This window comes from Anomalospiza imberbis, chromosome 17, assembly GCF_031753505.1.
Source record: "Anomalospiza imberbis isolate Cuckoo-Finch-1a 21T00152 chromosome 17, ASM3175350v1, whole genome shotgun sequence".
Taxonomy (NCBI): Eukaryota; Metazoa; Chordata; class Aves; order Passeriformes; family Viduidae; genus Anomalospiza; species Anomalospiza imberbis.
The window spans coordinates 1,912,562-1,936,323 of NC_089697.1; the positions used below are offsets into that span (position 1 = coordinate 1,912,562).

General features: G+C 47.8%; 1 long non-coding RNA gene across 1 annotated transcript in view; it reads left to right on the forward strand.

Moving 5' to 3' along the window:
• The first annotated feature begins 1,104 nt into the window (after window positions 1-1,104).
• Window positions 1,105-23,762, forward strand: part of LOC137483965 (uncharacterized) — a 44,141-nt gene continuing 21,483 nt past the window's right edge. Inside the window, exon 1 of the long non-coding RNA XR_011004693.1 lies at window positions 1,105-1,176. This is a non-coding gene — a long non-coding RNA (uncharacterized lncRNA). The remainder of the gene's footprint in view (window positions 1,177-23,762) is intronic.

Consider the following 23,762-nt stretch of genomic DNA (forward strand, 5'->3'; position numbering starts at 1 on the left):
ATAATGTAATTACACCCTTCCACCCTAATTTCATCAGTCAGCTCAGTGCACTGTGGTTGCCTTTAATTCATTTTCCTAGCAATTAAAATGTGTACCTACTTCTGCAAGCTCCTTAAGTCCAATACCACTTTAGACATTTCTACCAAGAAAATAATTTGGTTTGTGCTGAGCAGATGAACTTCTTGATTACTGAATTCTGCAAAAGGCCACATCTTCCTTTTTATTATTTTTTAATTACTCTTTTGCAGTTTTTCTCATGTAGGACATTTTGTGTTGCACAAATCCATAGCTCCTAAATGCTCTTTTTGTTTAGGTTTACCTCCGGAAAAGGATGAGAAGACATCTCATAAAAGAACCAGAATGGTGTGGGTTGGAAAGGACCTTAAAGATCATCTCCTTCCCCCCCTGCCATGGCAGGGACACCTTCCACTGTCCCAGGGCGCTCCAAGCCCCATCCAGCCTGGCCTTGGACACTTCAGGGATCCAGGGGCAGCCACAGCTTCTCTGGGCACCCTGTGCCAGGGCCTGCCCACCCTCACAGGGAAGAATTTCTTCCTAATATTCATTATAAACCTCTCCTGTTTTACACCCCTGTACCAGCTAATTCAAAGGAGAACAAAAGAACATTCCTGGGCTGCAATTTGTGGGACACTTTCCAAGTAAGCTGACCAGGAAAGGGAAGCAATTTAGGATATGAATTATTGTTCGAGTATCTCTCTAGGCTTGGGTGATTATTTCAGAAGGGAGAAAAAATGGAAATAAAAGGTGTTTTTCTTGTAATTCAGAGGCTGGGAGAAGTAGCAGTGATCCTCTGGCTTCCCCTGCCTGGCTCTTCCCTGCCCCAGGCTCCCTGTGTGGGAAGGGCAGCTGGCTGCAATCTGTGCCGTGTCTTCACTCCCTTCACAGCCTGTCATCCCCTCTTGAGGGAACCTCACACCTAACCCAGGGCCCCACCCCTGGGGCTGCTGGAGCACACGGTGAGACCTCCCCCCTCTGGGAGTGTGCCCACAAAATACCTGGAAAGGTCCTCCAGCCTCCAGGTGGTGAGGTAGGATTAGGTAGAGCAGGAGTTGTTTTCTCTTCCCTTTCAGTTGTTCTATTCACTCGTTTTTCTTTCCTCCAGTTGATAATGGGAGTAGAGAATGGATTTTTGTTAGTTAAAGATTGATTTCAGTGGTAAGTCATTCAGCATCACCAAGGAAATGGGTCTGAGATCCCAAATGGTATCTTCAGATGGAGAGAGATGTATTTCCCACATATGGAATATTTTCCACATATATCCCCACCCAGAAAACATATTTGTATGGGGAATATGCATTGCAGAGCATCTACTTATGCATCAGTGTGAGGGTGTTGTTATCTCTGCAGGAGGAGTTCAGGGATCCTGTGCAGCCTGAAATGTCCTGGCCCTGCTGTACCAGGCACCTGAACACATTTTCTGGGCTTTTTTTTTCTCTTGTGTTCCCAGTTTGGCCTTGTCCTTTGGATGTTCATGAGAAAACTTGTCCTGCTGTTGAAAAAAATGGTGTTGTGACTCAAATGACCCTGTGAATGAAGAAGTAAAATTCTAAACTGAATAAATTTGTCCTACAGTGGTAAGCTACAGTGGTGGGAGGGGAGGGGAAAAGAGGAGCAGGGGGGAAACATCCATTGGTTTGGGGCTGGAAGGCAACTAAAGGATTTGAAATGCCGTGGATGTGTACTGAGATCTCTGTCTGCCTCCAGCGTGGCTCTCCTTTGGGAAAAACCTGGATCTCTATCCCTGTGCCTGCTCCTGGTGTGTTTCCAGACAGGCCACAACTGCTCCAGTGTGTTCACCTGTACTGAAAACCTGTGAAATGCCTGACTGATGAGGCTCCATAAAACCTGGAACTTTGCAGAGAGTCATGAATCATTTGTCTTCATCTGTCCCTACAAGGCACAAGTTCTTTAGAAACCAGCACAAATTGAGCAATAACAGCTAATAAAAAATGTATACCTGAAGAAAAATAGTTTCTAAAAATGTATTCACAGGACACATTTGTTGAATCCAAATGAGAGGTAAATACAAACCCTGCTGTCTGCATTCTGTCCTCAGATAAAATGAGGAGAAAGGAGTTTTCTTTCTTCACTGCTTTTTATTCTCAAATGCAGGCATAAGCACACGGAGCTGCGTTCCTGCTCCTTTCATCCTCGTGCTCTTCAATGAAGGGCCCTTAGACATTCTCATTTCAGCAGATCAAATAGCAGAGATTTCCCCTTTATCTCTTGCCTTCCTTCATCCCCCTCCTGTTCCTGGTTCCAAACCCAGCCTGGCCTGGGGCAGGGCTGAGCTGAAAGTGCTTGGGCTGCCTGGGGTGAGCCTGACCCACGGCCTGTGAATCCAGGGTTTAAATAAACTGAAAGAGTTAAAAGTTTAGCTAGATTTAGTTAGGGAGAATAGAAACAATTAAGAGTATAGCAAGAAGGATAGAGATAATAAGGGATAGTTAATTATTAGCAGATGGAATAGTTAAGGCTAAGATGTAAATCATGTATTTGTCTTTACTGTGTTTAAAGAAGCAGGATGGGATGTGGATCTAATTGTGAAAAAGAAGAGGCCCATGGCTGCACCTGTGCCCTGAACCTTGAGTACAGCCAAGGGGTCCAAAGCCTGCCAACAAGGCAAAGGTAAAGGCTCACTGTGACCTCAGAAGACCAAAGACCCATTTCAGACCCACTGACCCATTTCAGACCCACTGACCCATTTCAGACCAACCAGCCCATTTCAGACCCACCGACTCATTTCAGACCCACTGACCCATTTCAGACCCACCAACCCATTTCAGACCCATGGACCCATTTCAGAACCCACTGACCCATTTCAGACCCACTGACCCATTTCAAACTCACTGACCCATTTCAAACCCACTGACCCATTTCAGACCCACTGACCCATTTGAGGTGAAGGACTGTGCAAGAGTGAAGGAACTTTGGACTAATTTAAATACATTTTAATACAATACAGGGGTAGGTGGGGTTGGTTAATGAATATGCATTAGGTGTTTGGGGAATTATATGAATATGTAAAATATTTTTAGAATAAATAGAGAGCCAGAGCCTGTGATTCTTTGCACATGCCTTTGGAAATACTTCCGCTTGTGCCTGGCGCTGTAATAAACATTCCACTTTTCAACTTTAATTAGTTGGAGAGTCCTCTGTCCGTGCTTCACCTGTGCAGGGGTGGAGGGTCAGCCAGCACGGTGGGTGCCAAAGGCTGGACACGTGGACAATCCGTGTCTGGATGTCTTTAACAGCCCGGGACAAGAGCTCCTGCTGGCCTGGATCAGCACTGGGGTGTCTGGGGCAGTGCCCATCCCCTGTGCTGGCACTGCTGGGGCACCTCCAGGCCTGGGGGTGGTTTTGGGCCCCTCAGGAGAAGAATGAAGACCTTGAGGGTCTGGAGTGTGCCCAGGGAAGGGTCTGGAGCAGCTGAGAGAGCTGGGAAAGGGGCTCAGCCTGGAGAAAAGGAGGCTCAGGGAGGCCCTTCTGGCTCTGCACAACTCCTGACAGGAGGGGACAGCCGGGGGGGTCGGGCTCTGCTCCAGGGAACAGGAACAGGAGGAGAGGGAACGGCCTCAGGCTGGGCCAGGGGAGGGGCAGGTTGGATTTCTGGAAGGATTTCTTCCTGGAAATGGTGGTCAGGCACCGGAAGGGGCTGCCCAGGGCAGTGGTGGAGTCCCCATCCCTGGAGGAAGGACTGGACATGGCACTCAGTGTTCTCGGCTGGGGCAGGGGAGGTTTAGACTGGATATTAGGGGAAATTTCTTCATGGAAAGGGGTATCCATCCCGGGAACAGCTGCCCATAGAGGTGGTGGAGTCCCCATCCTGGGAGGAATTCAGGAGCTGTGTGGATGTGGCACTTGGGGACATGGGTTAATGGTGGCCTTGGCAGTGCTGGGTCAGTGGTTGGACTCGATGGTTTTAGAATTCTTTCCCCATCTAAATGACTCCATGATTCTCAAAGGCATTGTGAGAACCTTTGCCTGCGCACACAGCACTGTGAGAATTCCTGAGCAGCTGGAATTGGATGTCCACATCTCCTGAGGCCTGGCCTCTCAGCAGAGCTGCTGGCTGAGCTCAAGGGGATGTTCCAGCAGATGAATCCTGCCCAACACGGCCCAGAGCTGCAGGCTCATGGCACAGATGGTACCAGGAGCCCAAGAAATGTGCACAAGTCACCTCAGGGCAGGAGTGGCCTCGCCAAGATTTCATCATCTAAATGGGATTGCTCAGCTCCTTCTAGCAAGTCATTCCTCTGAGACATCAGTGTAGCCACCTCCAGCATCTGCCACAGTCCCTGCATAGGAAATTTCTCCAGTGGGTCATGGAGAGTCCACCCAGAATCTCCACTGCCTCCTGAAGGCCCTTGATTTTCCCTGTGGACAAGGACAAATCCCTTGCCACCCATCCCTGACACGTCCTGCTGGGAGCAGGGTGTGCTCCTGGGCACTGAGCCGTGTGCTGCTCAGCACAGGAGGCAATTCTAATTATGGGCCTATTGTTGAAAGGAAGAAGAAATTCCTTGCATGGAATAATAATCTTTACGAAGGTTTGAATACAATCTCAGCATTTCCCATGTTTTGACTTTGATGTTGTCCTCACAAATGGAGCTTTTCTGCCATCTAATTTTAAAGTTCTAGCGTTTCTCAAACCTTGCCTAAGTACTAATTCTAGGTTGCATCCCAAGCCCAAATTTAGCAAAATCAGAGGAGCTTCAGGCTGGATTGCATCATTGTAAGGTTTTATAGAAGAATTTATTCATAAAGTACTGTTATAATGAAAGAATGTATTAACAGTAGATTAAGCACAGTGTCAAACAGGAGCAGTTTCAAAATCCAGACAAGGAGGTGGCAGAGGATGCTGGGACTCCTGTGCCTTTGTGTGCTCTGGGGATGTTTCTCAGATTACCTTAGGAATCAAATGCAGGGACGGGCTCTGATTGCTGAACCTCCCAGCCAAAGTCGTGATGCTCAGCGTGCCAGTGCCTCCAGCACAGACCGAGTGGGCAGTCTAGGTTTGGATGGTATCCCAGATCAAAACAAGCCTGGAGGATTTATGGGATGGGGACCCTCTGGCTGGAGGGGGAGCTGGATGAACTCCCATGGATTTCTGTCTGTGTCTGTGTGGGGAGCAGGCCTTTATTCCAGGTGTGGATCCAGCTGTTGCCTCCTCAGGAGACTCTGAGTGTTTACAAAGCTGTTCACGACATTCCCAGGGACTTTCTCTGGGAATAAAACCACTCCTGCCCAGTAAGGCTGAAGGGCTATAAAGCAGAGAGCTCCAGATAAGGAAATATGACTGTCCTTTCTTATCTCCACTCGTCCTAACAGGTGTCCTTGGGCTTGTAAATCTGTGTGAGGGGAAGGGAAGAACAGTCTGAAGTATCTTTAACCTTATCACAAATCTTTCTCTGTGTGGAAAGATTGACATGTCCACTGATAAACCCTGAATTGTGGCCAGGGTCCCTTTTCCCACTGAGTCAGTTCCTCTGGAAAATGTGGCTGCTTTCTCTTGGGCTGTGAGTGCTGCCTGTCCTGGGTCACAGCCCATGTCCCTGAAATAAAAGCCAGGCAGATTTATGCAGTGAAATGCCCAATTCCTCAAAAGTTTGTAATTCCACAGAGGCTAATTTGTGTGCCCGTGCCATTACAATTATTACAGCTTTATTGCATCCAGGCCAAAAAGCGTCTCAGCAATGAGGTGGAATTGTCCTTATTTGCCACTTTTGTGGGAGGAATGAATTGTTCCATGTGCTTGCCATGAGACCCTCATTCATTGCAGGGCTTTGTGCCTGTGGATATATGGGCTAATCATGTTTCTGCAGAGGAGGAGCTGGGGCTCATCATGTGAATGACTGGAGACAGAATTGCTGACTTCACCCCTCTCTGCTCCTGCTGAAAGGGGATTTGGGTTTGAATAGGGCCTTTCTTATTATATTATCCTAATTTTTTTCTGTGTACCATTCTCCATGAAAATGAGGATTTCCTCTCTCATCCTTGTTGTCATGGAAATTGCTTTTTCTCTCTCTTTTTTTTTTTTTTCCCCAGGAATCCTCTGACAAAAAAAAAAAAAAAAAAAAAAAAAAAAAAAAAAAAAAAAAAAAAAAAAGTGCTTTGCCTCGCTGGCAGCTCACAGCCAAAACAGTTCTGTGGAGCTGCTGAAAGCTGGGACAGGTCCCACCTCTGCTTCTGGCACTGCATTTAGTATCTGCAGCTTCCCCAGGGATCAGGAACTCATCCTGGCTTTTCTGCTCACTGCCTTTCTGGAGGAAAATCCCAGATACCAGCAGAGCCCTGGTTCAGCTGGTTTCTACCCTGCCTTCCCAGCCACACTCCAGAGCCAGCTGGGATCACAGGGAAGCCTTTTCCTGGGTCTGGGCTTTGCCCTTGCTGCACCCCTCTACCAGCTGGGCACCAAACTTCCCCAGTGTGGGAGTGAGAGATTATCCAAAGCTTTGATTTCTTGGGATATCTTTGGTGCAAGCAGCTTTTCAGTGCCAGGTGTCAGCAGCCTCAAAATCCTTAGGTAAGGATCAAACTCTGTCACCCAGCCTGGAGTGCAGCTTTGGTCACAGGAGGCATCCAGGGCAGGCCTCTCTGAAAATGCCAAATAAGTTTCCATCTTCCCATCTTCCACAATTCTTTTATTTGCTGGTGAATGGGGTAAAAAAATCCAATTCTAGGGTCTGTCCTTACCCCTGGGTATTGGGTGTGCTCCGAGTTTCCTTTGGCCTGTGGGAGCAATTCTAACTCTGGGGAAGAAAGAAATGTGTGGGATTTCTTGTCATGCTGTGTTTCAGTTGTGAGCAAACAAAGAGGTGAGATGTGGACTGAGGGGGAAGGGAGGTCAGTGACAAGTCTAGGCAGTGGATGATCCTGGGGGGGTTTTCTTTAGGATTTAGTAGCTCTTAATGAGGACTGAGTTTCCACACACCTACCCAGGAACTTGGCAAAGTGTCCCTATTTTCTTGTGTTCACTGGATGCATTTTCTCCTTTTCACAACAAGAGCCAAATGAGGCTTTCCATGAAAGGGTGAAGAGTGGAGGGAAGCAGAAAACCAGATCACAAAGCCCAGCACCTAAATGAGAAGCAGGCACTCGATAGTGTCACCTCCCAGAGGGTGGCTGCTGAGCCAGGCTGGCCTTTAGTGCCCTGCTGTGACCTCCCCTCCCAGTTCAAGGGAACTAAACCCCCCAGGACAGCCAGGTCTCCTGGCTGAGCCACGGGTGGGTGACTGCTCCTCACTCCCTGTGCCAGGTCTGGCAGCACTGCTTGTAGTTCCTTATTTTAGCTGTGGGAAGGAGATGTGAGACCTGGAGAATTGAACATCCTCCCAGCTCACACCTCCCCTTGCAGGGGTGTGTGAGCTGGGTCAGGGTCAAGGTTAGGGTTCGGTTAAATGCCAAGGCACTGAAAAACCTTTCAGAGTTTTTTTCCCCTGCATGCACTAATTTTAAACTCTTATTCCAAGTCCTTTTTATTCCTGTGCTTTTCAGGCTCTGATCTTCTCCCCCTGCTCTTGGGAACTGGTGTGGTTCTCATCAAGTGTCCTCATTAGGACCCTCCACACCCAGAGACTGCTGCTGGGATGATGGGGAGGTTGGGGGTTGATTTAATTTTGGTGCTGCCTCTTCTTTTTGTGTAGAAACCCTCCTTGGAATGAGTCAGGAGGCAGCAAATGAGGAAACACTCTCTGAGGTTGATAGGATAGGTGATGGATCCCAGAATGGTTTGGATAGGGAAGAACCTTAAAGCTGATCCCATTCCTGTCCTTCCACACCTTCCACTACCCCAGGGTGCTCAGAGCTCCATTCAGCCTGGCCTTGGACACTGCCAGGGAAGGAGCAGCCACAAGTTTCCATTTTTTCGGCAAGAAAGGCCCTGACAGGACGAGCTGTTGTGTTTTTTCTTGAAGCACTTCTGGCTCCATGTCTCAGTGTGAGAAAATGGGTTCCCATTCCTGTGCTCCCAAAGCCAGGACACTGAACAGAACCACAGCTGGAGCACAGCTGGGATGGGGAGCAGCTGAGGGAGCTGGGGAAGGGGCTCACCCTGGAGAAAAGGAGGCTCAGGGGGGACCTTGTGGCTCTGCACAACTCCTGACAGGAGGGGACAGCCTGGGGGGTCGGGCTCTGCCCCCAGGGAACAGGGACAGGAGGAGAGGGAACCTCCTCAAACTTGACCACAGAAGGTTTAGACTGGCTATAAAGGATTTTTTCTTTTTTTCCCTGAAAGGCTGGTCAGCCACTGACACAGCTGCCCAGGGCAGTGGTGGAGTCACTGTCTTTGGAAATGTTCCAAAAATGTGGATTTGGCACTTGGGGACAAGGTTTAGTGGAGGTCCTGGCAGTGCTGGGTTAGGGCTTGGACTCTCAGAGGACTTTTCCCACCTCAGGGATCCTGGGATTCTCTGATGGTGCAGGACACTCTCATTACTTTAACCATATTTTGTTGCTCTTAGCTCACCAGCTCAGGGTTCTGCTGTAAAAAAACTGAGAGCAGCTCTTCTACTGGAAAAGAAAATTTTAGGCAAGTCCATTTTTCTAAATTGAATGTTGAAATTCCTCTGCAGGAAGCTTTAGTTCCCTAAAACCTGCACCAAACACCAGTGGAGGCTTTCCAGGGAAATATCTATAGATAGAAACCGAAAGAGATATGCAGAGGGCCCCCATCCTAAACCAGTTATACATGAAGATGCTCTTTAATTCAGTGCAGGTAATTAGTGTAATTGAGCAGGAAAGTGCCCTAACTGCTCTGCACAAATCCCCACGTGGGTGTGTAACTTGTTCTTGCAGTTATTAGGTGAGTTCACATCACTTCCTTCACTTTTCCAGGCAAGAAAAACCCTGGAGATTATAGGAAGGGGCACAGATTTAAAGGGACAATCAAGAAATACATGAGTTATAGATTAAAGATAAAACTCTCTTTAGGAAATGCTTTACAGCAGCTTTCCTGAGGGATAAACTGAAATAAAGCAATTAAATTAAAGGGACTGGAAATAAGCAAAGACAATCCTGAAGGTTGAACTTCTGTAATAAACACTTGCCACTTAGATGTGCCTTTTGTTTGCAGCAGTCAGATCTGCACGGTGTGTTAGCACATGAGTGCATGGAAATTCGTATTTCCAAGCATTTTATTCCTCTTGTAGTCATTTAAATAATGCCAAATTGAGCATGAAGCTGACTGGATTCAATTGCTGTCATCAGAAAAGAAGAGTGAGTGGGCTAGGAAAGGTTGTCCTCCCTCCCAGCAGTTGCCCAGCGAGGAAAACTGCTCAAAGTGAGAGCAAGGAGATGTTTGTGTGCTGCTAAAAATCTCCTTCAGTCAATACCCACCAAAGGCTGACTGCACATTGTTTAACGTGGGTGAGCCAGGCAGGAGGGGTTAGCTGGGAATGGGAGCTCTGACTGGAGCCAGGCTGGGGCCTCTAGGCCAGCTTGGACAGGGCTTGGAGCAGCCTGGCAGAGTGGAAGGTGTCCATGCCCCTGGGTGGGGGGCACTGGATCAGCCTCGAGGCCACCCAGACCCTCCTGGGATCCTGGGATTCCACTGCAGATGGGTGTAAGTGGAGTCCTGCTTCTCCTCCACACCCATTCCCTGTCCCAAGCCCCACAGGTGTGCCCAGGCAGCAGCAGTGGCAGGGGGACAAGGCTGTGCTCTGCAGGGAACACGGAGCGAGCAGAGGACAGGGGGAAAGAGGAGGTGACCCTGAGACCGGTCTGAATGCCAGGCTCAGGGTGTTTTGTCCCATCCACCCAGGAGCTGGCTGATCCCTCAGGGCCCCTCCCAGCTTGCTCTATTCTGTTATTCTGTGTTCATTTTCCTCTTGGAATCCTCAGAGCGTCCTCCCAGCTCCCGTGCTCCCCTCCAGAGCCCACCTGAGCGCTCACAGCCATGGGATTTAACAAGGTCAGGAAAAACACTTGGAGAGCTGGTGAGGGGATGTCACCATTGAGTCAGAGACGACTCAGACCCAGATCAGAAGGCAAAAGGCTAAAAGCAGCCCGTTTTAGTCAATCCTCTTCTTTTGTACCTTGGTTTGGTACAGGTGCACCTGTTGGTCATTTAATCAACACATTGCACATGATTGGCTAATTAAAAGACACCCAATGTAAACAACTTTAGGAGAAAAACAACTTGTTTAAAACCACCACCTGCAGACTGTTTTAATATTTGACTATCATTTCTCTCCAGCTCCCTAAAGCCTCCCAGACCAATTCATGGCAGAACTTCTCTAGCTTTCTCTGTCTCTGACCAGGCTGTCACATCCACAAGGGAACCCCACAGCGATCAGTATTCCTCATTTATCACCACATAAATAGCCCTGTGGAGCTGGCTAATTCCTGCTCCCCCTTCCCAAGGAGCCCTGGCAGCAAATGGCACCTGGGGGGTTTTAAAGTGTGCTGGCAGGGCAGCTGAGGCTGTCTGGGCAAGGGGAGTTTCCATTCCCATGGAGTTCCCATGGGATAAGGCCACCTTTGGGAGCAGGTAACAATAAAAGGTTCAATGCCAAGGCACTGAAATGCTCTGTGTGAAGAATGCTGGGGCACTGCAGAGTCCAGGGAAGGTTTTATTTAGACCTAGAAGTGAAATTCCAGTGGTGGGATGGGGTGACCCAGCCTTTGGGAGTGATCTTCTAGCACAGGATTTGTCAGAAAAAAAGATTTTCCAACCCAGTATTTATTTGTACATTATGTGATAGCAAAAAATGGCTGAATTCTGAACAAATCTCTTTTCTTGACAAGTTTTCTTCTATGAATCTGTGCAGAAACAGGGCTCTTTCTTTCTCCTCACTTTTTTTTTTTCCCCTGGGAATCTTGAATATTAATTTACCCTTTACAGTTAGAATTTTATCTTGGATTTTTTTATTTGTTTGATTGTTTTTCTGTAACTCAAAAATAATTCTTGATAATAAATACACTTGGTTACCTGTGTATTTTCCATCAGAAATTTATTAAGTGAAGGAATGCAGAGAGCAGCCAGCACTGGGAATCAGAAACAATCTTGGCTTGAGTGAGACTCGCTCTTTGATATTAAATGTGAAATAGCAGCATAGTTAATAGCTTTTTGCATTTAAAAAACATCAGGAAAGATGTCTGTTCAGCCTTGAAAATGAGCACGTTGAAGAGTGTGTGCTGCTCACAGCAGTGAATGATGATGTTTTCCTTTGCCTTGTCTTGCTGCCTGGATATTTCAGCAGCATTTAAAATATGGCATTAAAAATATTCCAGAAACGCTGGCAAAACAAATATTAGAGCAGCCTGTGACTGCTCAGGGCCAGAATTTGATGGTATTGTGACAGAAAGGGACATATCCCCACCCTGACTCACGCAGGGGTGAAGGCAGGTACAGGTGTATTTTCATTTTTTTCCATCCACTACGAGCATTTTTTGGGGAAAAGACTGGATAGCCCAGGGGATTATGGATTTTTGGAACCTGTTGTCACTTCACCCCACTATTTCTTGCTTAGCTGAAGTTTATCTGCACAGCAGACATTGATTTCACTGCATGAACTAGTCTGGACGTTTAATTAATGCTATGTTCAGTCTGTTTTATTTATTCCTGGCATTGGCATTGGGTTATTGGTGCTCCTGATTCGCTGCACTTGTATTTGAGAGAGTGTAGGAATGTGGTTAAATCTCCAATATTGCAGCCATCGTGCTCCTCAGCAATGTGTGCCACCCAGAACATTCCCTGAGAAGTTGGTTTTAGCAGGAAAAACTGAGTTTTGTAAACAGTTCATTTCAGAAACTCTATTTTCAAACCTCCTTCTATCTACAGACTTCTACAGAAGAAAAAAGACATATTTCTGTATGAACTTTCTGCTTGTGCTGCTTCATTCACTTATCATTCCTTTGTAATCACTGCTTTTGTCCTTTACCATTTTGCCCACACATTTTAAATCTGTGTCATTCAACACTAGAAAGGAGACTCGTGGTGAATCAGATGTCTTCAGGTACTTTCCTGTAATTATCATCACTATTTAATGAAGAGATGGGACCACAGTTGGGCTAAGTATAATTTATTGCTCAGATAAACATCAGTCTCAGGGGTTGTGAGATTTTAGAGGAGTAAGCAGTTTGCCACGGCTCAAAAGTAGTCACAAGTTCTTTGTTACAAGGCAATAAATAACTTTCCAGTGCAGTGGACAGTCGCCACTAGGTTTATTTTGCTTTTCTGATCTATCACCTTTACTCACTTCGATTGCACTGCTTCTATTATAACTTCTAAACTTATTCTGTACAACCACACCCCTGCATTAGAAACCCTTCACCATCTTATCCATACAGTTTCTCACTTACTTAAGGCATATTCTTAAGGCATACTTAAGACATATTCTTACTTACAGCTATAGAAACATAAATTTATGATTTTTCTATTTAATGTCTGTGTACTTGATCTTTGCATCAATCCAAGCTCCTTCCAAGGCTGCAGATCAAACCCTTCAGTGTCTGTGGAAGTTTCTGTTTTTCCAGTTCCCACACTTTCCAGTCTTTCTCACCAAGACTTACAAAACAGAATTCACAGAATTCCACACTGGTTTGGGTTGGAAGGGATCTTAAACATCATCCAGTGCCACCCCTGCTCTGGGCAGGGACACCTTCCACTGTCCCAGGCTGCTCCAAGCCCTGTCCAACCTGGCCTTGGACACTTCCAGGGATCCAGGGGCAGCCACAGCTGCTCTGGGCTGTGAGAAGGCTGATGGTAAATTGGAGTGCTGGGAACTGCTTGAAGGAGCCAGAGGAAACCCGTGAGAACAGCCAGGAGAGCGTGGAACTTCCCTGGAGACAGCTGGGATTCTCCGTGGGAGTTCTCCCGTTGGCACCACCGGGGCTGGAGCAGCAGGTGTGGGGCTGGAGCATCACCCAAATCCTCTCCCTTGACCCCAGCAGATTTTCCAGCCCCTCCTGGAAAATCTGTCCCCAAGCTGGCCAGGCTGCCTGGATGGTGGATGTGTTCCACAGAGGGATGGGGAGGGCAGAGCAGACCTCAGGAAATGGGGTTTTATCACACCTCTGCCAACACGGAGAACACTGAAAGCTCCCTAGGTAAAAGATGGGGGTTTGCCCCTTTAAAAAATATGAGAGAGTCTTTATTGGACCCATTTGACAAGTGGGTTCAATATTGTTCGTGATCTAACTGGTGAAGGGGAAATAAAAAGTTCCCTGCTTTTTGTTTCCCCTTCACCAGTTAGATCCCATAAGCAAATGACACTTCCAAAAGCCTTATTGAAGGAAAATATTAAATGTCCCCAAACAGGTTTAGGTTGGTGTCGAGGGAACGTTGTAAACTGCTGGCTGGCAGAGGTGACTGTGCTTAAAAGCCTCACACAGTGTCAAGAACAACATTCCCTGCCTGATTCTTGGCACTCTCTTCCCTCTCTCCCACTGTGGGACCTGCTCAGATCACCCCAGTGGCCTGTAGGAGCATCCCACAGGGAGAAAAAATATAAATTAAAAAAACAACACACAACACACAGAGCCATGCAGCTTCATGGGAGGATGAAACTTATGCAAACAGAGATCTACAAAAAACAGAATTAATAAAATATACCCTGCCCATGCATTATGAAACACATCTGGCTGCAGAGTGTCATGCCAGCTTTAATTTTAACTTTGGCTTGGGAGTGGTGGTGGGGCTGAAATCACTGCATGCATTGGTGAGCAGCCACTGCAAATGTTTGCACTCACCTTCTCCTTCCCTCTCTCACTTTTTTTCATGTGTCTGATCCCCCAGAGGATTTGGGGAAGGGGCTGGGAGTGCACAGATGATTTTTTTTAATGCCTTGGAGATTTGGATTCAACAGTCCATAATCCAGGAGGAGGCACAAAGGAATAAAGGGAGCAGCTGAGGCTGGTGGTTTGGTGGGAAGGGTTTTGGGAGCCATGCCCTCCCTTCTCCCCTCCCTGTTGCTGGTGGTGTGAGCCATCACAAGCCACCTCTGTACCCAAGGAGCTCTTCCCAGCTCTGTGTCTTCAGTGCTTCTGGAAGACACTGCCGCTGGGGGAGGAACAGAGGAGCTGCTCTGGGCAGGAAGGTTCTTCTTGGGTTTTCAGATGGAAACTGGACATTTTTTCACCCTCCCATTTTGTGGAGTTCTTCAAATAATTCAATTTCTTCAATATCTGCACCTGTTTCTGATGCCTCTCCTTCAACAGCAGGATGAGGCTGTGAGCTCCAGGGTCAGCTCCTGGCTCTGTAGACACTTCCTTCCCCTCTGTTTTTCTTTGCACTGAGTTTACAAAACTCAAGACATACAAGTCTGTCCTCAGGGTTGTGAAGTTGCTCCGAGTGCACTGCACAGCACACGTTTAAATCAGGCCAGGTGAGTGCAGTGAGGTAGAGGTGGAACCCACCAGCTGCAGAATTACAGATCTTCAGGAATCCTTTCCCTGCCCCTTCTGCCCCAGCTCTCTAGCTGTAATGGAGAAGAGGTTAAATATTCAGGACAGCAAACAGCAGGAGGAAAACTGAGTCCATTAGAAATGAAAGTTCCCCAGGGAATGGTCAATGGAAAGGCTGCCAGAGCTCCAGGAGCGTTGGGACAGCGCTGCCAGGGCTGCCCAGGGTGGGGCTGTTGGGTGTCTGTGCAGGGATGGGGCTGGGCTGGGTGATCCTGGGGGTCCCTCCCAGCTCAGGACGATCTGTGATTCGCCCTGGAAGTGGGTGCTGCTGTCACTGGGGCTGTTTCTGTCACAGCCAATGCCTGGCAGCTCCTGACAGGAGCTGGGCTTGTACTTTCAAAGTCAGCCAACATCAATGAGCAAGGAAGAGAACTTTCCTGCTATAAATATTTGAACAGCAGTTTGTTAATTTTTGTTACTCTCAATGTGGATTAATTGCTGTTTTATTATCAACTTCAGCTTCTATTAGTTTAGGATTTACATCTTAAATGATAATACCAGCCTTTGTCTTGAATAAAACATTTTGTAACCTAGACGAGTTCATTAAATTTGTGAAGGTGAACTGACAGATTAAAGGCAGAACAAAGATCCTGATGTGTTTTACAATTGCAGCAACACTCATTTGGAGTTTTGTAAAACAACATTGCACATTTCAGATAGCTCAGCTTCAAATGGATTGTGCTAAATGCTGCTGCCTTTTGAAAGGCTGCTGCTCCTTGTTGTGGGCCTTCAACAGACTTCTGCACCTTTCTTCTCCTCAAAGGCTAATGAGGTGTCATTTTCCATTATTAATGACACAAATGACTGAGGTTGTAATGAAATAACCCTCTGCATGTTGTTCTTTTACCTAATTAACCTTGGGAGGGTGGGATTATTCCTGTGGCCCCAGTGAGGGCTGTCACGATTCTCCAGAGGAGGGACAAGTCACACTTGTGCTGCATCCCCATCCAGCAAGAAATGCAGGAGATTTGGAACAACAGAATGGCTTAGGAGGGACCTTTAGAGCCATCTTCTCCCAGCCCCTTGCAATGAGCAGGGCTAAATTCAATTTGTGAGGTTGCTCAGAGCAACCCGACCTTGACTGTTCCCAAGGATGGGGAATCCACTGCCTGTCTGGGCAACCTGTGCCAGGCCTCACCACCCTCACTGCAAAAACCTTCTTCTTCCTTATCTAAATCAACCCTGGTTTAGTTTCGAACTCCTTGTCCTGGTGCTACAGGACAGATTTATCCAAATTTGGATGGAAGCCCATGACCAGCCAGGGGATGGAAACCAGAGCTGCTTGTCTGGTGTGGTGCGAAGACTCAGATTATTCTGGAATAACACTGGGTACCAGCTGTAGCGTGGGGGAGGCATGGTCAGATCCAGGGAATGTACAGACTCCTCTGCTGAGAGACACACCATTAATTATTATTAATTATTCACACCTGGTATGATTAATTAGGATGTACACACAGGCTAATGACTGTCCAGCTGAGCCTCCTCTCTGGCTCAGGTCCATGGCCTGGCTCTCCTCTGCCTGCTCCGGGCAGGCCCTGGTGCCCTGAAGCCACCCTGAGCCACCTGCACAGGCAAAGGCACTGGGGAGGTAGGGTGGGAAGGGCAGGGCTGGAGGTTACCACGTGCTCCATGAAAAGAAAAGGGAAATTCTGGCATTGGAACAGATTGCTCGCAGCCATTTCTTGTCTTCATCAGGAAATGTGGCACCCTGGGCACAGGAGCTGCTCTGAGGGCTGGGTTGGGTCTTATTTTGAGCAGGGCAATCTGTCAGAGGTGCAGGATGGAGCCCCAGGAGAGCTCCTGGCTCTGCTCCTCTGCAGGACTCTGTCACAGCCATGTCCCAGGAATGGGGACACAGAATGAGCCAAGGCAGAAGTTTGTGTTCTGAATTTAGAGGACTAAACAAATAAACACGTGTGTGAGAAAATAGCAGAGGGCTTAATGCAGAGACAGAGTGCTCAGAAGTATTATTGGAGAGGTTCCTTTAATCCCAGACAGATTCAAAGGGATAATGGCACGGGAGAGCTCTCCAGACCTTCTTACTCTCCCTGCCAGAGGTTACGTGGGCTTTGGGAGATTGATTTGTCTGCAGAGCTGAGGGGAATTGGATGATCCAGATGACTAACAATGAGATTTAGGCTTGAATTTATTTCACTTGAGCTAGTTAAAGCTGATGCTGTTGTCCCCCAGGTCTTGTGTCTGAACTTAAGCCAAGTTAGTGATGAGCACAAGTTTTTCCTGCTGAGGGATGTTCAGCGACCTTGCACAAAGTGATTTTGGCAAGTTGGACAAGCAGGAGCCCTGAGTGAACCTGCAGTGACAGGAGCAGTGGGGTCAGCCCTTCCCTCACGGAGATGTGCTGCTGGAAAAGTTTGTCCTGCTGTTGGTGTTTCTCTGGCTCGGGGCTGTCTCTCGAGGTCACAGTCACACCAACACTTCCCTGCATTTGCTTTTTCTCCTGGATTTTTGCCTTTGGAAATAATTGTTTGGGTAACACCACCTGTTGTGAGGTTAAACACGTGTCACTGTGTTACTGTCCAGGTCTTCTCTCTGTGTACAGGGTTGGGAATGCTCCAGTCCCAGCTCTGCATTTCTCTGACTTGGAGAATCTCTTCTAAAAAAGCTATAGAGTGCATTTTGCCTAGAGATTTGTTGGAAAAATCAGGAGTCTTCCCCTTCTGTGATGCAGATATTGGAGGCATCAATAAACCACCCTCATTTAAAGAGAGACTAAGCCAAGGCAGGAGTTTTCCCAGGATTTGGGGCTTTGAAACCCTGTGGAGCAGCCTGGAGTCCCCACCAAGGAGGACAGGAGAAGGAAATCACCAACTCCTGATTGAAGAGGAAGCAACACAGGGGAAAGGAGTGGGAACGGGGAGGGTGGCAACCAGGGAGAGGAGAGAGGAGGCACATCCCTGACTTTGATCCACGAGGAGCAGGGAATTGCTGCTGTGGTGACCCCCCAGCCCCCAGCCTGGGCTGGCTGCCACCACTGAGCCAGCCCTCCAGGTCTGTGGAATGAGGAATTCAGGAGTGAGGGACTCTGGAGTGAGTTTGTGCGGGCAGGAGGGGCCGGGGGGCCGCGTGTGCGCCTGCATAGGCTCTGGAATTGGCACTTAATTACATTAATTCCATGGGCATGCTTTCCATGGCAATTGTGTTTTCATGGCTATTTAAAGTCTGTTTAAATGTTTGCAGAGCTTTAATGACTGTTAATTAACTGCTGGATGCAAATATGGAGAAGGTGAGGACACACACATTTTGGGTGCACACACATCCCCCCCTCCCTGCCATCCTACAGGACCTGGAAATGTCCCCACTGCCAGCTGGTGGTGACTACCTGCCCTGAGGAGCTTGTTCCCATGGACTGGGGGGGCTGTTCCTTTTGGGATACATGGTTCTGTAGTCCACAAAGACACCCAGTGACATCTGGATCTGGAAAATGGATGCTCAGTCTCTTGAAGTGTTCCAGGCCAGGCTGGATGGAGCTCTGAGCACCCTGGGATAATGGAAGGTGTCCCATGGCAGGGGCTGGAGTCAGATGAGCTTGAAGGTCCCTTTCAACCCAAACCATTCCAGGATTCTATAATCTATGCAAATTTCTGCCCAAGATTCCTAAAACATGCTGGGAATTGAGGCAGAGTCAAGTTATGTCTGTATGGGGTTCAGGGCTTAATTAAGCAGGGGGAGCAATTTAATCTGATAATGAAGGGCCAGAAGCAATTTCTGGTGCAGGAATGATATTCATCCAGATTCAGAGCTGTTCACATTGAGATTTGATCTCAGTTTGGAAATTGTTTCAGCTATCATTTACAGAGAGAGAATAAAATCAACACTGCCTTGGGTGATACCAACTGTGGCTCTCTGGTGTGGTTTGGACATACTGAAGTGCATCTGAGACTTCACAATGAAAAAACCCAAAAACCTCAGAAAATAATGTCTGTGATACCTTGGGGTGTTCCAGCAAATCAAAAAGTGTTGCTGGATTTTAGAGGGAGCAATGGATGCTCTCCAAGGTGGGTGAACCCACGATAAGGAGTGGGTGCTGGATGCCTCTTGGTGCTCCTTTCACTTTTAAAATCAACTTTTCTGGCAGATCTAGCACCAACCATATTCTGGTTAGAGCCATAACGTTCAGGACTTACCCCCAGTTCGAGCAGACCATGGTAATCTTCCACTTACTCATTTCAGTAGGACCCAGCAGATGAAACAGTGTATTTACACAAAAATAGCTCCTTTTCTGCTTCATCTGCCCACTTTGGGTTGCTCTGGCCCCAGATTTGGGTGCTCTGTCAGGCAGAGACAGTAAGCTTCATTTTTAATGCTGTAACATTGGAATTTTTAATGCTGTAACATTGAAATGGCCTGCCCGGGGAGGTGGTGGAGTCGCCATCCCTGGGTGTGTTTAACAAAGCCTGGATGTGGCACTGGGTGCCAGGGTTCAGTTGAGGTGTTGGGGCTGGGTTGGACTCGACGATCTTGGAGGTCTCTTCCAGCCTGGTCATTCTGTGAATTCTCTGAACAGGGTACTGGAAAGGGCTGTTGATGCTGTGAAGTTCCAAACAGGACAAGGAAATCAATGTGGAGGTTTTCCATGGCTGAACACCTCCAGGTGGTTGGTAAGATGTCATCACCTGGTGGTGCAGAGCAGGAGGTGGGGGCAGAGAGAAGGGTCATGCCCTGTGCTCTTGGCTCCCCAGCAGTATTATTCCATAAATATCTTTGGCCAAAGGGCACCTTGCAGTTGGCTGTGAGTTCCCAGATGTACCTGAAGCCAGACAGACACTGTTGGTTTTTTTTTTTTTTTTTTTTTTTTTCCTTCTTTGAAACTGAAACATAAGAGAAAAGAAAACTCAGAGCAAAGAAAGCCAGAAAATGATCCTGTTTCTTTCAGTGATTCAAACTTAAACAGCTGCCACTGGCTTTGGAAAAGCATTTTTTTGACACCAGCAAGTTTTCTGTGACCCCTTCATAAGAAATTTCATCTGAATACATCAACCAAAACAAAACAAAACAAAACAAAAAAAAACAAAAAAAAAAATCCACTAGAACAGTTCTAGTTTCAAAGATTTTGATCTGGAAGCAGCAGCAGAAGCCAGTGAAACTCAAATACATTTGCTGCTACCTTTAAATCACAGAATCATTAGGGTTGGAGAAAACCTTCAAGATCATAAAGTCCAACCTTTGACTGATCACCACTGTCCAACCTTTGACTGATCACCACTGTCACCCTGTTCTTTTGAGAGTCTTAAAGTTCTTCTAAAAGTTTTCTATGCCTTCTGATGTTTACATATTTCTACTGAATCTTCTCACACTGTTCATGTAAACAATGATTCCTTTGCATTCTTCTTTGTGGGTGGAGAGAATTGATGGACTGTTGGTTTGACCAGTGTGGTTGGAGAGGTGGCAGTTTCACCCTCCAATCCACTGTCACTTTTGCTATTCAATATATAGTGGAGTCAGAAAATAAAATCTCTTTCTGGGTTCTTTTCTTTCCCCTTTTGCATCTAGTGTCCGTGTGAGTTGTGTTGTAGTGTGACACACCACCTTGTCAACTAAACCACATTGTCAAGTGCCACATCTACTTGTTTCTTGAACATTTCCAGGAGCGGTGACCCCACCACTGTCCTTGGCAGCCTGTGCCAATGTTTATCTACTCTCCAGTGAAGAATTTTTTCCCCAATATCCACCCTAAGCCTCCCCTGGCCCAGCCTGAGGCCGTTCCCTCTCTTCCTGTCCCTGTTCCCTGGGACCCCCCTGGCTGTCCCCTCCTGTCAGGAGTTGTGCAGAGCCACAGGGTCCCCCCTGAGCCTCCTTTTCTCCAGGATGAGCCCTCCAGAGAAGTCTCTGGTGCATCCTCTCACCTCCCTGTGCCATGGCTCTGCACAAGCTTATACAAAAGACTGGTTTGGTATCTGTGCTTGACAAATGATGCGTCTCCTGCCCTACTGAGCCAAACACAGAAAACATGCGAATATGCAGAGCCTTTTAGTCTCCTTTAAACTTTTCTGGAGCCGACCTTATGCTTGTGGAAGGCAATTTTTGCTCATCTGAATTCCAACCACCAGGAGCAGGACAGGACATGGCAAATGCTGCAGGTTGAGGGAATGCTTCTTCCCAGATGTTTCCAGAGGGTCCTGTCCGGGGTGTCTGTGGCAGCAGGGGAAATCAGAGAGAGCCCAAACAGGAGTCCAGGATTCCCATGGGGATGTACAGCTCCACTCATTGCTGTTTCTGCCATCCAGGCCTCTCCCCAACCCCCTGAAGCACAGCTGGGCTGCTTGTCCTTGTTCTGGTGGCGAGCTGGCAGTGCTGGGCAGGGGAAGTGCCACCCCCTGTCCTGCCTGCTGCCAGCCCTGCATAGACACCAGGATCCAGGCTCCTGCTAAAATAACAAAGTTTAATCTTCCTTTTTTTAATCTTCTTTTGACTTTCAGTATAAATTACCTCATCTGAGGTGTCACTAGAAATTGATTTGTTATGCTAAATACTTGCCAAATAAATAATGAGCTCCCAAACCAGTCTATACGCAATAAGACAAGGAGTGAATTATTCCTAGCAGTTTCTTTTATCATGCATGGATTAAATTATTTCACAGCCCTGATTCTCAGGGCTAGGCCATCTCTGAAAATGTGCTGGTGACACTTAAAAACACCAAGCCCCCCTCTGTGCTCTTTTATAATATTAAATGTCACCAGTTTCCTCGTTTTATCACATTATTACAGCCTTTTCTTGCCTGGAAGGAATCAAATTAATGAAAACCAAAAGAATCCAAGGTGTTTGCCCATACATCTCCCATAAAATCATCCCCATTACAGAACAAGTTTCCAGGTGATGCCACAAGGCAAAAGACCAAACCAATTTACATAAGGCTGATTGCATCCTTTAAAAACCCCAACAACCCAACCCCAAAGCTGAACAACGCTGATGTCTATTTTAAGGTGCTGATAAAGAGAAGCAGAACATTTACTTAGCAGAAATGCTGTTTTATTTGCTCTGCCAGGTTTTTGCTGAGATTTCCCCCTCTTGCTGTGTTTTCCAACTGGTGTCATACTCAGCTTCGAGAGGTGGTTTTGTCCTCAGGTTGGTGAGTGTCCCCACTGTGGTGGTTGTGGGACGCTGGTGATGGAGCTGGAACTCTGCTCAGCAGTGTCTGAAGCCCCCCCAAACCCTCTGCCAGCTGTTTGTGGGCCTGGGTGGAAGGAGCTGGGGACATGGAGAGTGGTGTGACCCCGTGGGCAGAAAGGCCAGGGAGGGAATGAGCGGTGGGGACTGGGCAGGGAACGAGCTTGTGGCCCTTATGGGGATGGGTGAGGTGCCAGGGCTGCGCCTCCTCACCGCCGTGCCCACCTCAGGGGGTTATGGATAGAATTGATGGTCTTGGAGCTCTTTCCCACCCTAAATGACTCTGTGGTTCTGTTTGGCCTTGGGGGTACGGGGAGAACATGGCCCTGGTCTCACCTGTCTCTTGTGAAACGTGAAGTGAGAACAGAAACCAACAGCTCCTGAGGCTGACCAGGACACCTGCAGGGGAATGAATCCATGGAATAGAGTCATCAGGGCTGGAAAAGGCCTCTCTGGTCATCAAGTTCAACCATCAGCCAGCACCACCACCGTGTTCACCACTGACCCATGTCCCCAGGTGTCTCATCCATGCTCCTTTTAAATCCCTCCAGTTATGGGGGCTCCACCACTGCCCTGGGCAGCTGTGCCAGCGTTGGACAACCCTTTCAGTGAAGAAGTTCTCCCTAAACCTTCCCTGGTGCAACATGGGGCAATTTCCTCTCATCCTATCACTTGTTCCCCAAGGCTTCAGAGCTTCACCCCAGGGTCCGTTGTTGCTGGACCTCAGCTCCTGCCCACTGCTCCAGCCTGTGGCTCCTCTGCAAGTGAGGAGGGTTTTTCCACAGCTGTCCCCATTCAGTTCTTGAGCCCAGCTCCTGGGAAATGCAGTTCCAGCAGCTCGGGCTCACCTTGGGAGCTTGGGAACATGGACTGCTCTGGAGGGTGGGACAGAAGGCCCAGGTTCCTGCACTAAATTACCAGTTTGTCTTCATTGACTGCAAAAAGCCCTGGTGGCACTCCCTTCATGGACTGAAGCTTCTGCAAGTGTCCAATGGAGAAAAGAGAGGCAAAAAACAGAGGAAGGTGGATAAGATGGAAGAAACCCTTATTCAGAAACAAAGAGAAAAATCCCTGTGACAAGCCAAGTGTGACTGGCTGCTCTTGATGCTGATTTTTCTGCTGTAAAATGAGAGATTATTAGGGTTAAATTAGGCAGCTATTGCCACTTTTCAATAAAGTGGGCTGTGTCCACTAATGCCTGAAGATGCTTATTATTATTTATTGATATATAAATCTGCTGTACAAGCTTTATTTAAAGGCACGCCAGGCACAATTACAATAATTTGCTAATGTAACGAAAGAATTTCCTATTATCCTAATGTCACCTTGCTAAAGCTCTGGTGATTTTTTTTCCTGCAATGTCTTGCTACCAAGGGAACTCAGCACAGCTGCTCAGTTCAGTGTTGGTCTTGTGCCACTCACTGAGGTTACTTGGCTTGTGGGTGACTTGGAATATGAATTCAATAATTCAGTTATGTTCAAGCAACATAAAACAAAGCATTGGTGCACAGAGAGCCCTGAAATGGTTGTTCATGAGGCATTTAAATGCCTCAAGTGGCCCCTGGCACTCAGGTTGTGCCTGGGGCACACTCAGAGGCTGCTGTGGTGTGGCTGCTCCCAAAGAGCTGCTCCTGCAGCAGAGAAGCGTCTCCCCAGTGCTGCAATGCAGAGGCCGGTGGGCCAGCAGGGAAAAGGTCAACAACTCTCCCTGGAGGGAAAACCCCTCAAGCCATAACCACCTTGTTAGGCTGAGGAAAAAGGCTTCTCCCAGCATGCCTTGCTGTGACATGCAGATTCAATGTATCCCATTGGCCCTCCCCCCTCGCTCCACCCCTGTGCCCTCATCCCATTGGCCCTGGTGTTCTGCCCCGCCCCTCAAGATCCCTATATGAACCCTGCTGTCCCTGCTGAGTGGCTCTTTGTCCCTGGATCCCTTCGAGGAAGAAGCTCAATAGAGGCTCTCCTTGGAACCCCACGTGAAGACCCTGTCTGTCCTTCTGTGTTGCCTGGATCCCAGAAGAGCTGAAATCACCTGGTGTGAGCACGAACCTGTCTGTGCCCCTGAGGTGTCTTTTTCAAGATGCTTCTTCAGAAAGGTCAGGGCACTCTGAACACTGCCTGCCCTGACACTCCATGAGACTGGGGAGCCAGGAAACAACAGCTTGGAGGAAGTTGGAGCAAACATCTTCCAGAGTCCCAAAGCCATGTGG